This window comes from Monomorium pharaonis, chromosome 6 (assembly GCF_013373865.1).
Source record: "Monomorium pharaonis isolate MP-MQ-018 chromosome 6, ASM1337386v2, whole genome shotgun sequence".
In the NCBI taxonomy this organism is placed as follows: domain Eukaryota; kingdom Metazoa; phylum Arthropoda; class Insecta; order Hymenoptera; family Formicidae; genus Monomorium; species Monomorium pharaonis.
Window position 1 is genome coordinate 2,559,495 of NC_050472.1, and position 13,156 is coordinate 2,572,650.

General features: G+C 48.1%; 1 protein-coding gene across 5 annotated transcripts in view; it reads right to left on the reverse strand.

The window, feature by feature from the left end:
- The window catches only part of LOC105832399 (fasciclin-1), a 231,126-nt gene that overhangs the window by 153,720 nt on the left and 64,250 nt on the right, over nt 1-13,156 (reverse strand). The gene's annotated exons all lie outside the window — the stretch shown is intronic.

Consider the following 13,156-nt stretch of genomic DNA (forward strand, 5'->3'; position numbering starts at 1 on the left):
AAATGGTCGGGGGCACGCGTGTCAACGTTGACGATTCGCGGCGAATGGAAGGATCGAACGTACCGTGCAGGCTTCGCCGGCAGATGTACTTCACACGATAACGACTTTAGTCACGGTGTCACTCCTCGGTAACCCTTGTGACATCTGGTAGGCCGTTCGCATAATGGAACCCTCAACGCTAGCGGCGCGGCGGCGCTGCGAAGCGAGGGGCTTCGACGGGAAATCGCCGTCGCGGCGAGCCCGGGGCGGGTCATGCGAAACCGAGATGAGCGTGTAATTTTTGTTGCGCCCGGGTATTGTCCGCGTTTCGTGAATGCCGGGCCCCGGGGATATCGATGTCTCTGAGAGAAAGCGAGAGAGAGAGAGAGAGAGAGGTGCGGTGCGGCGTGGTTCGGCCGCCCGAGGGGCATTCATCAAACCGTAATTCCTTTCCGCTTTTGTCGCGTGGCAGGCGGTCCGTACGTGATGAAAAGTCGAATCCGTGGGCCGCTTTTCCACAGGCCGTCCGTCAAAGAAGCACCCAGGAAAACAGCGCTATTTTTCCTCCGACACGCAGCAGCCACGCCCGCCGGAAAGGCGTGTGTTAAAATCCGAAACTACCGTACGACGCGATCGACAACCTCGAGAAACACCGTTCGGTTATATTAAAAAAAAAAAAAAGAGTAAATCTCTGAAAGAATATATAAATTAGTTTGCTGATCGTAGCGATGCAGTTCGCATTGCTTCTTTTCCCTTCGGTAATTTTCTCTCCCGCGATTTCTTTAGATTTAAGCGTTGAAGTGGAAGACGGGATAAACTCCGCTACTTCCGGCAAGAAAGTCCAAGTCCAAAGTCGTCCTCCCGCAGGGAATCGTATCCCGCTTCAACCTCGGTACTTATGGGAGTCGTTAAGAGGCGGATTCAATGGGAAAGTCCCTCGGTTCGTTCATTACGGCCACAAGAGGCCGGCCCTTGCGGATTACGTCGCCACTTTGGCCTTTTCGCTGGAGACGTTACAGCGAACGGGACGAGCAAACCGAACGCGGGAACAATAAACATTTTCTAAAGCGACTGCAAAGTGAGCGAGAATTTCCTCGAGAATACCGAATGCTTCTCTGGCAACGTACCCGCCACGCGTACCCGCAAAAGAAGCTCGCTGAGTAAGCGATTAATTTCGGATGAGCGCCCGGGAGATATCATTTCGAGAAACGAATGTAAAAGTATCAGGCTTCCTTTATACGGGGGTGTCGATATTTATCGTATTCGTATATGGTACACGAGGCAAACCGATATGTCACGTTTCCAAGATCGAATATCGATTCGGAATGTCATATTGCGTGCCGGCGTTATACATACGCGTTACATACGCATATATATGTATCGGCGAAAAGAAACGCTCGCATAATGCATCGCCGTAGGAACACCCGTCAACCAGCTAACTCGTCTTTTCTCGATTCGTTCCGAGTGCTTTATATATGACGAAATGGCATGCCGTTTGTCGCTCTTGCGGACCCCGTTATTAGGTCTTTTTCTGCAAAAGAAAGAGGGAGAGGTCATTTTTCAGTGGCGCATTGTCCCTATCGTTTCCTTTTCGACCGCCTGTCGTACGTAACGTTATTTCATATCGTGGCAAAAAGATAGAGGATAAAGGAATTTCAAAATGAACTTATTGATTCTCCGCGAAACGAGAGAAGTCTAACGATTAAAAATATCCAGCTTATTAGTCCAAAAATTTAAATAACTCAAGTAAGGAATAAAGCATACAGGTCATCACGTTATTCTTGCTGTTATTTTATACGTATCTGTGTCCCGATTTTATTATTTATATATTATTTGTCTCTCGGCTAAAATTAGATTTTAATGAAAATTGACGTTTGAGTTTCGAGACGGCGGATCAACGAGAAAATCACGTACTCTGGTGAAGTGATCGCAATGCTCGAGAGATCGGCGGCAGACAAATCTCCGGACTTGTGTGGAGAAAGAGGAGGAAATCATCAAATGATAAACGATAATGATGCGCCTTTGAAAAATCGTTCTTTCCGTTTCTTGCGGGAAAGCCAATGGCGCGTTCGCGAGAGTGACAGATGGCGAGTCGTTCGTCCGCATGTACACGCTCACACACACACACACACGCGCGCGCGCGTACACACGTAAGCCACTGCGGAGGGTGGGCAAAGGAGCAAAAGGAAACGGGTTGCGAGGTTACTCTTTGACTCCGTTCGTTCGCTGCAAATATAAATCAGTTTCGTGCTCACCCTCCGCCGTTACGACGTCTCATTCTTACGTGATGCGCCCGTAAGGTATCGAATGCACGCCATCGACTTGTCGAAGGGTACGTCGCGTTTCTATCGTCGCATCACGTCGCGACGTCGATTTTCTATTTCCTTTATGTGTTCCTGCGACTCGGAAAATTATCATTTTACGAACGATGAAATATGATACGAACGTTTGGCCGGAATTCTACCTCGGGACGTCTCTCCGCGTTCCTTCTCGCAAGTCCCTCCCTCCTTCCCGAAAGCGTTTTACGTTAAATTTATAGCATATGATAAAGAAGTGAAAGAACGGAGTAACGCCACGCGGAAGACAGTAATGAAATATTTACGATTACGAATTCAGATGAAAGCTGTTGACCCGCGATGTCGCGAGATCCCGCCGATGACGTTTCGGCAAAACGACGCGACGCGAATATGTTCTCGCGAAGCATTCCGGAAAACTGTCTTTCTACTGCGGGGCTCGTGTTACGCTCCGAATAATTCATTCGTCATCCCCGCGGGCTTGACGTCGATGTTCTCGGTCGTCGACGTGCTCGAGTGCCTATTCAATGAACACACGCGTGCCCGCATCGACGTCTCGAATCCAGCCTCGCGCCCGAACAGATTCTTCCGACAATGTCGCGCTCGGGAAATAATACGGGGAGAGAGAGAGAGAGAGAGAGACGCCCCTTGCCTGGAAATGTGTACGACAATGAATTGTAAGGACGCACCCTTTACCAGATCGGGCTTCTCCGCGTAGACACGGTCTGCCGAGCGGAAGAGAGGTAACCCGCTTGCACGACGACACGGACACACTTTTTGTCATCGCCGTAAATACCATTGCGCGCGGATTAAATCGTGCGGCTGCCTTCGGTTTCCGATGATCGGATAACGGCGGGCGGCGTATGCAGAATTTTAATATTAACGAGTATTTCTCTTGATTAATTCGCAATGGGAATTGCTCCTCGGCGGAAATTGCAATTAGCATTGCCATCGTTGCTCCGAATTAATTATTAGGAGTAGAACCAGACTCGATTATTAAGCGACGAAACGGGCGGAGCACGTCACGGTCCGCCTAATCCGATATTTTCCGTGCCGATAATTTACCTTTGTCGGGCTCCGGGCGATATTTCGACTGGCGGCGCAAGAACGTGCGCGCTCGCGGTAAAGTGGTTCATTTAGTATGCGGCTTTTCGATTAAGTGGCGCACGGCCCGCGCAACATCGGTGGCAGGGATACGCGGCGCGCGCGTATCGAAGACGCGCGGAATGCGGCACACCGGCGACGACACGCGAAACAAGCCCGGGGAGGTGGGGAGAGGGGGCTCAGATCCGAAATCCGCAACAAGGATATCCCACCGGCGTATCTACCAGCGCTGATGTAACGTTTACGCCGAGCGAATAGATTCGCACGCGGGCATCTGGCCGCATACGTGAAATGCCTGGCGCGCCGAAAGCTCTCCGGCCTCACGGCGAGAGTGGCTCCGCAAACGATCCATGTAAACGTTGCCGGTAAATGGAACTGATTGCTTCTCCCGGATCTCCACGTACGGCCCGGCGGGACGGACGTCACGTATGGACATCGCGCACGCGTGTGCACGAGTGTGTGTGTCTCCGAACGACACGGACGACATGGACGGACGTCCCCGACGAGGGATTCCGCGCTGCGGAGATTAGCCCGCCGCGGTCTGGAAGGGCGACCGGATTCTTCTTCGATTGAGCCAAGTGGGATGAAAATCCGTGCCCGCGCGATAGCGAAATATTTGCCGTGCGGCGAATCATTTCGACGCTAGGAATCCTCGTTATCCCCGGCCTCACTCGGCTCGGATTCTTGTCCTCAAATAATCGGAATATTTTATCCGCTTATCGAGGATCCTCGCACCTCGCAGTAATCTCTCTCTCCCCCTCCCCCCCCGAGTATCCTTGGATCTTCGGAGGCACCTGGCAATTTTTAGACTCTGACGTCTTTCCCTCTAAGATTTCTTATTATATAAGTATTCGGATCTTTATTCATTCATTTGAGCGATCGCTTTATATTTTTGGAAATTAAGAGAACTTTTTATTTTTAAGGTTAAAGGTTTTGACTGAAATATGCGAGAAAATAAAATTTGAAATAATTTTATTGCATTTAAATTTAATTCAAGAGATGAAATTCAGAGCATTGCATCGGACACGGAATGTATGCGCTTTTATGCGATTAAGGCGAGTTCGCCTATTTGGTAACCGGTAAGCTGACGCCAACGTACTCGACATGATGATAAATCGTTGGGCGACGCCACCGGCGGCAAATGTTTTTCCTCCTCGCGCTGCATTATCGGGAAACAATTTAAGAGCAGCAACATTTATGTAGAGTGCAATAAGTGCATCGTCTAATGCGGTTTAATGGTACCGCGCGTGGAGACATGTTGCCCCTGCGTCCCATTTTTCTCGCTTAGTAAAATCTTTTTTACGTAAAAACGGAACTCTGAAGCACATATTTCAAACAAAAGCACACGACAGATTTAATGGTCGTTTTCTCTAACAAAATTAAGTAGACTAAGTAAATAACTTGCTAACAAAGTTCCTTAAGCGCGATGTAAATTACGCGGTACAATAACATTCACTTGTCTGTACAAGTGTCCCAGAATCCGCGGGACCTTAATTTTCATAGTAGAGTCTTTGAATAATTTGCGGAAAGTCCGTAGTCAAACAAGAGACACGTATCAGCGCTGATCGGAAATTCTACGACGTCCTGAATATGGATGTACGACAATCATTATGCGTATATGTTTTATGCATAATTCTTTTTGCAATTGGATATCCGGTTGCATTATCGGGGCGTTCCATCTGAGCGCGTTTCGCTTTGCCGTCGAAAGATGAAAGAAAAATGGGAATAGCCGGGAGTAATCCGACAGAGCACAATGCTCCGCAATACAAGACTATTGTCGTCGGTAGCCGATGGATAATCGGCAATAATTGACCCGCGATCGAATCGATGATAAATCCCCCATTACCCGCCGCTCACGACGTCGTTGGGACGCGGAAACGCCGATCCCGTAGCAAAAGCGGGGAACGAAATAATCAGTAACGGGGGACGACAATGACACCTTTGAAAAATCGCTCCGTCGTGCTTTTTTTTTTTACAGAAATCCGGAACATCGAGATGACAGATGGCACACGCGAGGGGAGAACTCGTTAAATAGTATCGAAGAGATAGATGCAATGATTCGTTATTGATTATATAGAATAATATAATAATTGACAGGATTGTTACGAGCTTGACAAAGAACCTTAATATTCAGGGATTTCTTTTCCCGAGGATCTGAAGCCCCGAAAATACAAAAGGGATATTAGTTCGCTACGCCTGCAGAGGCGCCTCGAGAATCGAAAGTCGTACTTCGCGTGAATCTCGAAGGAAGTTGAAGGAAGCCGGGATTCTAAAGTCGTGCGACTCCGACGGAATTTTTCGCGTGCTTCATTCAATCTTGCGCGAGAGTTTACGCGATAGTTCGCGGGAGGTATTGACAGGTATACGTGCGACACACGTGCGCCTCGGTCGCGCGGTCGATGCGGCAACGTCAACGCGATAAATAACCGCGGTGCGTAGCGTGCCGACGCCCAACTGTCTCGAGAGACGTTTAATTACGTCGACGAGTAATTGTTGGCTCGAGAGCGAAAGCGACCGTCGCCGAGTCGGGTAGGGTGTGCATACACGCTGACCGTATCCACAAGAGGATGACTATCTCGTCGATCTCGTATAACAATGATAATTGATTCCATCAAAACCATCGAGCCGCGAAATTGCACCCAATGTACATGTCGAAACGCATACGTCTAATTCGGTGGAGTGTTCGCTCGGCTATCTCGCGAAGTTAAATTCAACGCCAATATAGATATTCCACCTGACGAGACGTATTTGATCAAAGACGTTTACTTCTCATTTGCTTTAATGCCCCTCCGCATTCGTTACTCTGGTATTATTTCTTCCCCCCCCCCTCCCTCTTTTTTTGCGTCTGCCACGTTTGTTACAAAACGCGAGAGTTGACACGTTGCCCCTCTCGACCGACTGAAAAATAAAGTGCCGCGCGGACATTTATTTCCTGAAATGGACACGCGGCCGTAACGCGCGTCGCACGCGTTATCCAAATTTAATCGTGGCGGTTGAAGATTAACGAAGTAGAATATCTAGTGAAATATTTATCGAATAATATACTCGCGATGTATAAAATATTTCTAGTGGCCGCGCGTACGTGCGCATACCTCGGCCCGCGGCCCGATAAACAATGCACACGATTAAGTTTTCCATTTGCACGGCGGCGCAATTCGGCCGGATGAAAAATTCAACAGCCGGCAATTTTCAGGATCCTTGCCCGCTTCAATTACTTGCCTATCTCTTTCTCCCGTATTAATCTATGTAAATTAAAGCGCCGCGCGTTTGCGTTACGCATTGCGCCGCGCGCGAGCGCGGGCTTAACATAAATAACGACAGAATTTTTCGCCGGACTCGCAAGGTAATGCGTCGCTCTTGCAGCGTAATTAATATATGCCGAGCAAATGAAATAAACCCGATACACTCCCCCGTCCCCCCCCCCTCCCTCGCGATTCTCGCCGATATTTCCAATTTGCGAATAATGTCATTATTTAATTACGAATTCGAATGTGTGCGATCAATAATGCGAGCCTTACGACGGGCTTAATTATCATTAAAATGCGGGACTTAATTAGAGAAAGAGTGAGGAGGAGGGGGGGGGGGGCAGGAGATAGAGACCCCCTCCCGACGCATTGATCGCTCTCGTTGTCAAGCCAGCCGACGCGACGCGACGAACGGCCGAGTTTCTCGTGCAGTAGTATCGATTGTGCCAGATGACGCGAAGGAAACGGCTTAATCGCATCAATGACGCGTCGCCGGCTCGGCAGAGAGGCGGCATCGTGGTGGCCAGGCGAGCGCGAGCGCGAGCGCGCGTTCCAGGGCGGCGCGCACACGCCGCGCGCGTCGGCTTGCGGATGTGCATTCGTCGCGTGCGTTATTGCCCGCGTAGGCGTCGCGCGACTGCTATGAATATAGGGAGCAGCGGGGTTTAAAGGTATACGGACGCGTCGGGCGCGCCGTGGATGCACCACGCGCAACACCGCCGCCGGCGATGGTGTCTCACCTTGACAGATTTACGCGCGAACGCGTCCGCGATATTTCGTCGTGTCCCGGGGCTCCCGTTTTCGAGCGCGGTAGGAAGGAATTCGTACGTTTTGCGATCAATCGCGGTGACATTGATCGAATTACACGTACGGATGTAACGTTAAAAGCGTTCTGTGCCTTTATCTGACTACTTGAAGCAAATGAAAACTCGTACGCTCGTAAAAAAATGATGGCGTTTTTTATATACGCCTCACCATGTTGGTGCGACATAAATTCTCACCATAGTGTGTCGTCCATGCCACTTCGTACCTATATTTTTTTTTACAGTGTACAATGCCCTCATATTTTACACATCGCGCAATTTTTTTAGTTGTATCTTAAATTAACCTAACTAGTTCTTATTAATGTTAATTGGCGTTTCCGGATGGAACAAAACTGTGATTATTATCTAATTACGGAATTAAACTGATTATGAGAGAATAAGATGATTACAATTGTCATAATTTAATTGTATGTAATTTTAGAGAACTATAATAAATATCACATTTTCTTCCCAGTGCGGATAAATTGACGATCGATAAATTTGCATCTTGGTCCAATCCCTTTTTCATACCTTCTATTAATTGAAGCGAAAGCGCGATGTTTTTGACACGTCAAAACAAGCCAAACCGTATCTAGCATCCGTTCAGCATCGAATCTGGAAGAGAAAGAGAGCACGTAGCGCGGCAAAAAGTATACAAGCGATCCTCTTTCCCTTACCCACGTATTTATCGTAGCGCGCCGAATAAACGAGCCGCGCCCGCTCGTAATTTACGACAAACAAATGTATCCCCCCGTCCGAGTGCATCTCGCGTTGGGATGATCCTATTTGCGTGTCGCTTTCCGACGCGCGTCCGCGCCGACGTGAACGCGTTCGGAGAGTGGAGCTCTCTTCTTTTTTCTCTCGTTCGGATCCTCTGCGTCGTTTGTTTCTCATTCGCGGTCGGTCGCCCAGAGCGAAAATTTTGCACCGAAAACGAAAGACTCGTCCGAATATCGCGAGATCGCGAGAATCCGCGCTTCGATGAGTCTGCGTATGATTGCGACTGTGGCGAAACGCGATAAAAACGGGGAGTGGTCATCATTTTTGTACGAGCGGTTCTGTCCGCCACAGCTTCCACGCTTCCGCGACTCGCAACGTTTTTCCTTGGCAACCGATCGATCTCGCCGATTAAGTGCAAAACGTCAACTCTCTCAATAGATGGAACTTAATTAGAGAGAGAAGAAGAAAGAGATAGAGAGAGAAAGAGACAAAAATTTGATAGATAAATAATTAAATGGCTGACAATGGCGTATTATCAGACTTAAAATCGATCTACTCCTATCACAAATTCATCTCTGTTGTATAATACATGTAGAACAGTGTCAGTTTATTAACACATAATTTATACGCATCACTAAATTACTCTATTATGATTATGGATGTACATAGGTAATGATGAATCAAGCTTTAATTTGATCAATCAAAAATATTGGCAATCTGACGTACTTCCATCACTTCCTGCCGTTTCTTCATTAGAGATGATATCAGTTACGAGAAGAGTCTAAAATCCGTTCACGAAGTATATTCGCGGATGAAAGATTAAACATTCGTAAAAATAGAAGATTAAAATTATTCTACCATTCGAAAGTTCAATAATCTAGGTGATCGTGGTTTTTTTTCTGACCGGCGACGTAAAAAAAGAATTTGCGAGTGGAGAAACTTGGCGGAAAAAAAAGGGGAGAGAGAGTAGGGTAGAATTAAGCACCGTGGTTGGGTCATTCTGAGGTTAAGAGCATCCAGAATGTCGGGGTTGTTCTAAAGGTTTCAGAAATTCGAAAGTGTCGAAGTTGGTCCCGCCATTGCGACTCGGTAATGGCAACCCCTCGGGGCTACTCTGAGGGTTGTTCGAAAGTTTAACCAGTTTCCGGGTGGATCCGCGGTCAAACTCGTAACCTTGCAAAGTGAGATTTAAATCTGCCGAGGAGGCATTTTTCTGGAAGTTAACGGTATTCCAATATTTATCGCCGTGAAGGGACCCAGTCGCATCGTCAAACATATGGCCGTAATCGATTTTGCTTCGCTCGTCGAATTCCTTCCCATTCATTTCGTTCGCTAAACTTCTTCTTTATCTTTTCTTTGTCTACCGTACACATTTATTTATTTATTTATGTGTATATCTCAATTCCTGTCGACCCGGTTTCATTGGTTTCATGCGTCGTACTCTTATTTTTCAAAATACGGAGGACAAAAACTTTGCGCGTGTGTGTACGTGCAAAACCATTGTACCCTATAATCCGCACTGTCCGAGCTCTTGTGTTTCTCTATTAGCGCGAATAATGGCTGCCTCGTTTGTGTATAAACCGAGGGCTTAAGGGCCGAGTTTCTGTTTCGATCGCGGGCAGAAGCTGAAATAACCACGGTATTGTGCACGATTGTCGCGTCCAGCGATTTCTCCCTCGATCATGCCCGCCGGCTCGCAGTGGCGATACACAATGGTGGTTACCGGCGCGTTTTAACGACGCTACCGCCGGGTATATCCACATCTATTTTCCGTACCGGATGAACGCGAAAATTTCATCCGCCTCCTTCTCGCACTCCCGGGATTTCATTAAGCGCGTCCGCGAGTATGAGAGTTACACCGCTGTTGATTAGTCGGACGCAATACGGTCGAGCGATCCTACATTATCCGACTCTGATTTGAGCAAAAAGACCGAGGGGAAATTCGCGGATACCGGGGAAAACCGGCGATAGTCTCCGCGGGCTAAATTTTTTTTTTTTTTGTTCAAGAATCACAGCTAAAGTAACCGGATGCTCAAGTTGAAACTTGATAAATGGTTATGCGAGAAATACCTGGGAATAACGTTCCACCTCTGTAAATGCAGCCGCAGCTTGTTCGCCGTGCCACATCGCAAATTTGTCCTTTCGTTTTTACATACCTGGAACAGAAAAAAACAAACGTATATTTATAATTTACTTCCACGATAGTTCACGTAAGTAGAGTGTAATTGAGTTGTGAACCGCCCGCGACGGCACATTGCGCGTATCTTAAACACGGCATAATGCATTTTTGCGATGCACGCCCGCGGCGCTATTGTGCGGCTGTCCGAATGACTTACACCACTCCGGTTTTGAACAGCCATGTGTTATCCTGTCAAAAGCAATGAACCGGCTGCGGAATTCCGTCGACTAACGCGGAGCGCGCTCCTTCGCTCCCGAAACAATGACGTTTCGCCATAAATAGCGGCGTGTACTGCGGCACGCGCAATTGCGAATCGCGTTAGCGGCTGCTGCGGCGGCGCAGCGCGCGTCGCATGACATACCGTTTACATTCCGCCTCCCGTAAAGTAAACGCGCGAGTCTCCCTTTTATGACGACGATACGTCCCATTTTATTTTCCCACTCGCCGGTTAAGGTGAAACCTCTCCCCACGGGGGGGGGGGGGCGCGGGAGGGTGAGCCTGGCGCGACCCGACTAAAAAGACTGTAAATTCTTAATGCATGCTCAAATTGGCTCAGGTGCAACCGCGCGACTACAAACGCGCGATACCTCGTAACGATGTCTACAACATCTTTTCTTATTCCCCTTTTTTACACCCCGGGTAACGGTGCGCGTTTTACGAGAGCGGAAATTTAAGGGCGCGTGATATTCTCTAAATATTTCCATGCCAATTCGACGCCGACGCGTACTTGAAAACGAGATATTTTTCGGAATGCAACTGTAGCGAGAGCGAAGATGCGAGAAGAGGATGTAAAAGGTCTCCGATCTTACGACAGCAAACTGCACCAATCGCTCAATCCATCTCATTTATTTCTGTCTCAGTACTTCAACTGTGAAAAGGTTGAATATTTTTATTTGGACCTTCTCCTCCACGTGGCAACAGTCGATAGCGTGCGAGTGCCATTCGCCCAGCTGCGTGACATTTCAGGCATCCTCGTAATTCCGCAAATCGATACGCGGCAGCATTGTGCGCGACGCGCCCGTGCTGTGCGCATCCGATAAAAATAAGTTGACATTTCGCAAGATCTTCGACAAAGGCGGAAAGAAAGCAATTCCCATCGCGGGCAAAGTTGCACGGCACTCCGTTTCCCGGGGCTGCGTCGGTCGCTGCCAGATGTGCGGAAAACTTGGTAATTCTTGCGGGACATCCTCCGAAACAAGATTTGCACGCGCGGCTCTTCGTCCGCGAACAAAGGAATTCCGCCGGCAGAAGTCTGCGAGTAAACGCGGCGCGACATCCGCCCGCGTGGAATATTTTTTACTGGTCGGGAGAGAGGGAGAGAGCGGATACCCTTTTTTACGCGCGCGTACGATTCCGAGGGGAGAATCGAGGCACACACGTGCGTGCAGTGACGCGCGAGCTGGAAGGCAGGAAGAGCATCCTTGAGAATGATGATTCTCGCTTGCCGCGCGTATATCGCTGAATGACGGAGCCTGGGCAGCGAATTTATATATCGCCGTATACGCAACGACGTTAAGCGGCTCGTGCTCGTAATTTCCTTGCGAGATATTAAATTTATGCTACGACTTTTTTTAACATCGAATATCTGCCATTGTGCGACCGCTGTATGCAGATACGCTCGATGTTTAACACTCTTATTCAGAGCTGAAGTATACATGGGGAAAAAAGCGGACTTGTTGTATTTTTTATAGGCCAATGCGCCGATTCATTTTCATAAGCTTTTACAACCCACGTATGGCTTCATCGACAAGTATTAATGAATTAAAACGGAACTTTTTATATTATGTGAAAAATAGCTGTCTCTCTCTACTCGCGTACAAAAAAGAGAAAGAGGGAGAGAATTTAATACTCGCTTAATAGAGGAAAAGTCGAATGTCGATAAGCTATCAGTGCACAATCCATTCAGCTCCTACTCCCAACACTACCGGGAATAATTACTGTCTGTAATCCGTGCATACGGGTGTTATTGAAATAAACTGTTTATCTGTGAACCTTCATTTAATTCTACGATAATATCGTATAGAATTATGACGTACCCGCGCACCGGCAACTGCAACCGGCAACTTTTGTCGCGTGTACGAGTGCAAAGCGCAGCGCCTCTCACTCTGTTCGCTTTAACTGATACACCGCCGCTCCGCGCCGCTCATTCAAAGCTGGCGATGAGCCAGATGGGCGATATTAATGTACATCGCGCACGTACTCCGTAACGGCGCGTCGGCAAACACTATTTTAACGGCGATCACGTTGCCTACACGATATCAGCTTTCTGTTTGCCGGCGGTTGATGGTTTTTCGATTTTTTCGTCTCTCTCTCATCGTCGGCCTACCTACCCCAGGCGCGGCGCGCGCGCGCCGTTATAACCCAATGGCGATTAATGGAACCGAAAATTGGAGAAACGAAACCAACCAGTTCGAGGAATATTTGGGATTAACGCCATAGATAGTCGCCCGTTGAAGATTGAATTTCGAACGGGGAGGGGGAGGGGGGAAGAAAACCTCGAATATCGAATTTTTCGTTCCTTTATACGCGAAATTGTTGCGCCATTCAGGAAGATAAATGGACGACCGCAGCGATGTAAACTGCGCTCAAAACGTGCTTCTCAAGGATGAGTCCTTGGAATTTTTATCGCCAGTGATTTCAACAAGCTTCTCCCACGTATAATGTATGAAACACTGTTCGGCGTGTAAAACTGACCAGAGCCCCCGGTAAGAAGGGAAAAGATAATTTTTATATTATCTTTTTTGTTTCCACAAAAATCAGATGGCTGCGTACGCGGCCTATGCATGAAACGTCATGACTACGCTTAAGCTCGCCGACTGTACACTGCATTCG